Consider the following 7,779-nt stretch of genomic DNA (forward strand, 5'->3'; position numbering starts at 1 on the left):
GAGCTGATCTAAATCTTTGGCAAAGTTGCAGGATATAAAATAAACCTTCAAAAATCAACGGACTTTCTCTATGCTAACAACCCGAAGACCGAGGCTGATATCAGGAAAGCAACTCCCTTTGCAATAGCCCCCACAAACATAAAATACCTAGAAATAACCTTAACCAAAGAAGTGAAAGACCTCTTTGAGTAGAACTTTAAAACCTTGAAAAACTGGGCTGGGGATATAGCCTAGTGGCAAGAGTGCCTGCCTCGGATACACGAGGCCCTAGGTTCGATTCCCCAGCACCACATATGCAGAAAACGGCCAGAAGCGGCACTGTGGCTCAAGTGGCAGAGTGCTAGCCTTGAGCGGGAAGAAGCCAGGGACAGTGCTCAGGCCCTGAGTCCAAGGCCCAGGACTGGCCAAAAAAAAAACAAAAAACCTTGAAAAACGAAATTAAGTCAGAACTAAGGAAATGGAAAAACCTCCCATGCTCCTGGATTGGGAGGATTAATATAATCAAAATGGCAATATTGCCAAAGGCTATCTACAAATTCAATGCAATACCCATTAATATCCCAACACCCTTTTTTAATGAAATAGAGGAAGCAATCCAGAAATTCATATGGAACAATAAAAGACCTAGAATAGCAAAAACAATCCTAAGCAGAAAGAACAGTGCTGGAGGAATTACAATACCCAACTTCAAGCTGTATTATTAAGCTATAGTAATAAAAACATCTTGGTATTGGCAACAGAACAGGCCTGAAGACCAATGGAACAGAATTGAAGACCCGGGAATGAACCCACAGAACTACGCCTACTTAATCTTTGATAAAGGGGCCAAAACAATAGTTTGGAAGAAAGATAGCCTCTTTATCAATGTAGTTTTGATTGGCATTTGTTTTATAGCCAGAGATGTAGAACATTTCTTCATGTGACTACCATCCGGTAGTCACTTCTATTTTCTTTCCAGGGAAATCTCTTCTGGGGTCGCGGGAATCGGCCGCCACCACCGCATTGCTGCTACCACTTCTGCCACTGCCTCCTCCTCCAGAGCCGCATCAGAACTGAAGAGATGAAGGAGAGGAACCCAGCAGAGCCACACCCACCCCACCCCACCCAGACCTTGCCCCTGACCTAAGGAAGGCAGGGAGAGCTTGCTCAATTGCAGTATCCTCCAGGGCAGGTAGGCACTATGCCTCCTGCCAATGAGAGGCCATGGGCACCAACTTGAGGGACAGTTCCCAGGCCCTGAGTTCAATAAATAAGTTGTTCTTTAAAATAAAAAAAGAGAACCTTATTCCCACTTAAGCATCAGAGAAGCCAAAGTGGAGCTGTGTCCCAAGGATTAAAGCACTAGCCTTGAGCATAAAACAACATGGGCAGTACCCATGCTTTAAATTCATGACCCAGGACTCAAAATAAAGAAGAAATTTTAGGGAAGTGATTTAGAAACCACAATTGGAAAATGAGTAACAGTGAAATAGTCTAGTGGAAATGATTTATAAGTGCAGATTAAAAAGAAAGAAACAAAATACATAGAATGAATTTCAGAGTTACATTGTTCTGATTGTAACTTGTGATTGTACCATTACTAGAGAAATGAGTGTCACTTAGGCATTGAATTGATGCTAACCATACAAACTAACATCAGATGGAACAAAATGGAATGCAAATTTAGTCTCAACCTTGCATATATTTAATTGTACATCTAAGTTTCATGTTTAATTTCTCTCAGTGTTCATTTTGTCCCTAAAGTTGTGCAGAACATTTTCTATCTGGCCTCAACAAGATGATGTAGCACTTGGGGGCAAAGATGAAGCCCAGGAGCCCTGTACTGGAAGCCAAGATGGAGAAGACCTCCACAGCCACCATTAGCTTCCTTTTGGCACTGGGGTCGGCAGGCAGGAAAGTGAGCCAGACACTGCAGAACACCAGCATGCTAAAAGTCAGGACCTTGGATTCCTTGAAGGTGTCAGTCAGGTTCCTAGCCAGGAAAGCCACAGTGAAGTTGGCCAGGAACAGGAAAACCAGGTATCACAAGACACAGTAGAAAGCAATGAGGGAGCCCTTGTTACAAAGAATGATTATTTGACCATGTTCTAAGTGTGTATCTGTGTCAATGAAGGGAGGTGAAGTCCCTAGTCAGAGTACACAGTCACCTGGATCAGAGTACAGATGGGCATGATCAAGTTAGGAGCCCCTGACACCAGCGGTCATCTCATCCTTCTCCCTGGGAAAGTGATCTTGAAGGCCAGAACCATGGTAACTGTTTTGGCCAAGATACAGTGAATGCAACTCCAAATGTGGTTTCATACAGAATGCAGCAGACTGTGTTAGGATGGCCAATAAAGGGAAAGGGACAGAGAAGACAGAAGATGAGGGAGATGAACAAGATCTAGCTGAGTGCCTGGTTATTAGCCTTGACAATACGGTTGCTCTGATGTTTCACAAAGACTCAAAGAACAACTGCTGTGAGTGTTGATAAAGAGCCATGCAGTCCAAGGGCATCCCCAGGGTCTCTCCATAATCAAGAAACTTGTAGCTCTTTGGAGGCATTGGCTTCTCTGTGTGTTGGAATACATGATATAGGCACTTCACACACTGCTCCATGTCTGCTGAGGAACTCAAATAACCATTAGGCCCTTTTCAGTACTTCAAGGGAAATAACAAAAGTATACATAGAAATCATTCCATCCTATCAATATTTATCATAAAAGTAAATATTACCAGACTTGTTCAGTATTATTTTATATCTTAATGTTATCCTAACACACATTCTCACATTTTTTACCAACAGTGAATATCACACATCTTATTTATTGCCCTTTCTAATATCCCAATGCAATTTTTCTATACCATGTCATGCTGCCATAATTTTCTTACCTTGTCTGCACTAGTGAAACCACTCATCCAAAATTGTGCATAGTAAGCTTGCACCTCTCTAAATGTCTCTGTGCAAAATAAATCGGAGCCCTGTAACCCTTCCTTGCCATTGTTATATTTGTCTCACCTACTTACCTGGAAGGGGCTGGTGAATTGAAAATCAAATCAATTTTTGAAGGGCTAATCTTATGCTATGAAAAAAAAGTGTGCCGGCTTCTTCCACAGAAATCAACCCACAGCACTTGCTCTGTTGAAAGAACATTATTGGGGAGTAGGATATAAAGTTATGCAACATTTTCTTTTTTTTTTCTTATTTATTGTAAAAGTGATGTACAGAGAGGTTAGAGTTTCATACGTTAGGCCTTGGGTACATTTCTTGTACTGTTACCTGCTCCCTCATTCCCTCCACCCCCCTCCACCTTTCCTTCTCCCCCCATGAGTTTTTCAGTTGGTTTACGCCAAACAGCTTTGCAAGTATGGCTTTTGTAGTCATTTTTCTTTTTATCCTTTGTCTCTCGATTTTGATATTTCCTCTCACTTTCCCAGTTCTAATACCAGTAGATTCAATTTCCAATGTACTCAGATAAGATACAGTGATACTGCTGGTACAACCACAGGAAGGGGATATAAGAGGATCATCAGCAATAGAAGCTACAGTTTCACATGGCATGTGGAAAGTAATTACAACAGTGATATAACATTCATTTCCATAACATGGGGTTCATTTCACTTAGCCTTATCTTATTCATTCATAAGGGCATAGCTATTAGGCTCTTGTGATCCTCTCCTGTGACTAGCCTAAACCTGTGCTAATTATTCCCTAGGAGGGAGACCATAGAGTCCACGTTTCTTTGGGTCTGGCTCACTTCACTTAGTGTAACTTTTTCCAAGTCCTTCCCTTTCCTTATGAATGGGGCAATGTCATTCTTTCTGATAGAGGCATAAAATTCCACTGTGTCTATGCACCATATTTTCCTGATGCATTTGTCTACTGAGGGGCATCTGGGTTGGTTCAGTATTTAACAATGACAAATTATGCTGCTATGAACATTGTTGTGCTGGTGGCTTTAGTGTGTTCTTGTTTGTGGTCTATTGGGTAGGTGCCCAATAGTGGAGCTTCTGGCTCATAGAGGATCTCTATGTTTAGCCTTCTGAGGAATCCCAATACCACTTTCCAGAGTGGCTGAACCAGTTTACATTCCCACCAACAATGAAGTAAGGTTCCCTTTTGGCCACATCCCCTCCAACATCTGTTATTGTTAAATTTCTTGATAGGGGACATTCTTACTGGGGTGAGGTGCAATCTCAATGTTATTTTGATTTTCATTTCTTTTATTGCCAGTGAGGTAGAGCACTTTTTCATGTGTCTCTTGGCGATTCTCATTTCCACATAAGAGAAGTCTCTTTTTAAGGCTTTAGTCCACTTGTTGAGGGTGCTGTTGGTTCTTTGAGGGTTTTTTTTTTCTTATTTATTGTCAAAGTGATGTACAGAGAGGTTACAGTTTCATATGTTAGGCATTGGATACATTTATTGTACTGTTTCGGAGGAATTTAAATAATTTAGTTAAGCATATATTTTAGATATGAGGTATTTGTCTGATGTATGGCCGATAAAGATCTTTTCCCAGTCTGTGGGCTTTCTTTTTGTCTTGCAAGCTATGTCCTTTGCCCTGAAGATACTCTGAAGTTTGATGCAGTCCCATTTGTCCATCCTTTCTTTGATTTGTAGCATTTCTGGTTCTTTGTTAAGGAAGTTCTGTCCTGTGCCAAGGAGCCCAAGTGTTTCTTCTACTCATTCTTTTAGTGTTTTTAGGGTATTTTTTTTTTTAATTTTGAGGTCTTTGATCAATTTGGAATTGATTTTTGTGCAGGGTGTTATAAAAGGATCTAGTTTTAGTTTGTTACAGTTGTTGAACCACTTGTGCCAGCACCATTTGTTAAAGAGGCTATCTTTCTTACATACTATTTTTTTAGCTCCTTTATCAAAGATTAAGTAGGCATATTTCTGTGGGTTCTTTTCTGGGTCTTCAATCCTGTTCCATTGGTCTTCAGGCCTGTTCCGGTGCCAAAACCAAGCTGTTTTTCTTACTACAGCTTTATATTACAGTTTGAAGTTCAGTATTGTAATTCCTCCAGCACTGTTCTTTCTGCTTAGGATTGTTTTTGCTCTTCTGGGTCTTTTATTGTTCCATATGAATTTCTGGATTGCTTCCTCTATTTCATTAAAAAATTGTTTGGGGATTTTAAAGGGTATGGCATTGAATTTGTAGATAGCCTTTGGCATACTGGCATTTTGATTATATTAATCCTCCCAATCCAGGAGCATGGGAGGTTTTTCCATTTCCTTAGTTCTGTCTTAATTTTGTTTTTCATGTTTTTAAAGTTCTTATCATAGAGGTCTTTTACTGCTTTGGTTAAGGTTATTCCTAAGTATTTTATGTTTTTTGAGGCTATTGCAAAAGGAGTTGCTTTCCTGATTTCAGCCTCGGTATTTAGTTCATTAGCATATAGAAATGCTGTGATTTTTGAGGGTTTATTTTATATCCTGCTACATTGCCAAAGTTTGATCAGCTTAAAAAAAAATCATACAGCATGATCAAACTGCATTCATCCCACGGATGCAAAGTTGGTTCAATATGCACAGTCAACTAATGTAATCCACCATATCAACTGGAGCAAGGTAAAGAATCACATGGCTATATTTCTAGATGCATAAAAGGAATTCTATTAAATCCAGCACCCATTTATGATAAAAGCCCTGGAAGAATTGGGATTCCAGGGAACACTCCTGAATATAATAAAGGCAGTCTATGACAAACAGCAAGCATAATTCTTAATTGTAAAACACTAAAGCCATTCCCTTTAAAATCAGGAGCCAGAAAGGGATGTCTGCTCTCTCCCCTCCTTCTTCCACATAGTACTAGAATTACTAGCCATAGCAATTAGGCAAGAAAAAACATAAATTGGATCCATATAGGAAAAGATGAAGGTAAACTTTCTCTCTTCGCAGATGACATGATCCTATACCTAAAGAACCCCATAGACTGTAATCCCAAGCTACTAGATTAACATATTTATAGGTGATTCAGCCTGCACTATTTTGTAGAACTGTTGTAAAAATAAGGAATCTCTAAGACCATTATTAACTCAAGTAGAAGTGGAAAATTTTCTTTTCACATAATGTGTCCCACAGTTAATCCTTACAATACTAGAGTTGTGTGAACTATTCTCTGTTACAAATGAGCAAATAACTTCTCAGAGGAATAAATTGTTGATTTAAAGTCATAGGGGTCATGGCTTATGGAACTGGAATTTGAGCCCATATTTCTTTGACTTCAGAGACCTTGTTCTCGCCATCAAGCTATCCTGTATTGCCTGTTACTAAAGGAAACAATCAAAAACAACGATATGATATTCAACTGAAGGGCAGAGTCAGTTTTGTATTAATTTTTTAATTAGTGAATTGGGCTTTTTCTATCTGTTTTCTTTCCATTTATTCCATGAGAGGATTGTGCCAACAAGAGATAGCACAGCATGGTGTTCTGTACTGCTACCTGGAGTTTTCCTAAGTCCAGGCAAGCTTTTAATTCCAAGATCATGTTAGCCAATAGTTGAACTTAAAATAAGCCCAGTGCCAGTGGCTTACATGTACAATCATAGATACTCAAGAGGCTGAGACAGGAGGATCACAGTTGGAAGCCAGCCCGGGAAAGAGAGTCTTTGGGACTTTTATCTCCATTTAACCACCAAAAAAACCAGATTTGGAGCTGTGGCTCAAGTGATAGAGTGTTAGTCTTAAGCAAATAAGCTCAGGGACACCCAGGCTCTAAGTTCAAGCTCCAGGACTGGCACCAAAGGAAAACAAAAACAACAACAAAAAGATTAATTTAAAAGAAAAAGAACAAAAATCCTTCCCGATGCACATGGCTAAGGATCTATTGTCCTTGATAACTCCCATACTTAGATGACAGCTAATCTATTTATACACCCAGAGAGGCAAATTTTCTCAGAACAGTCAATATTGACTTTTGAAAGAGTCTTCACTGCTTAGTTTTCATGAATGGAAAAACTTTAATTAAAAAATCCAAATAGCAGGCTGGGGATATGGCCTAGTGGCAAGAGTGCTTGCCTTGTATACATGAGGCCCTGGGTTCAATTTCCCTGCACCACATATGCAGAAAATGGCCAGAAGTGGCTCTGTGGCTGAAGTGGCAGAGTGCTAGCCTTGAGCAAAAAGAAGCCAGGGACAGTGCTCAGGCCCTGAGTCCAAACCTCAGGACTGGCCAAAAAAAAAAATATCCAAGTAGCAAGCTTGTGAAGGCATTTAGTAATAGCACATATTTCAACTATATCCCCTGCTCTTCCTTTAAACTGTGTTTTTATTGACATATAAAGTGAACATTTACGTAAGAGCTATCCTGGGAAGACTCAGAATTGCCTTGTCACTAAAATGATCTTGTAGTAGTAAGCCCCATGTTGCAAAACAGTTCATAGTTTATCATCATTTTCTACCGCATGTCCTTTATTGGGATGGATGGACATTGCTTTCTTGATATTCTTTCCAGAATGTGAGAAGAGATATGAATGCCATTATCTGATCTTTATTGCAAGTCCAGAAGTCTACCAACCCCTGGGAATTCTAGCTTGGGACGCAGCTAGAGAGACTAAAGCCAACTAAAGCCAAGCCATGTTTATCAAGTTATATTCTTTCTTCCATCCTATTATTTTTATCTCATTTATCAAAGATTAAGTGGGCATAGTTCTGTGGGTTCTTTTCTGGGTCTTCAATCCTGTTCCATTGGTCTTCAGACCTGTTCCGGTCCAATACCAAGCTGTTTTTCTTAATACAGCTTTGTAATACAGTTTGAAGTTTGGTATTGTAATTCCTCCAGCACTGTTCTTTCTGCT

This window comes from Perognathus longimembris, chromosome 18 (genome assembly GCF_023159225.1).
Source record: "Perognathus longimembris pacificus isolate PPM17 chromosome 18, ASM2315922v1, whole genome shotgun sequence".
In the NCBI taxonomy this organism is placed as follows: domain Eukaryota; kingdom Metazoa; phylum Chordata; class Mammalia; order Rodentia; family Heteromyidae; genus Perognathus; species Perognathus longimembris.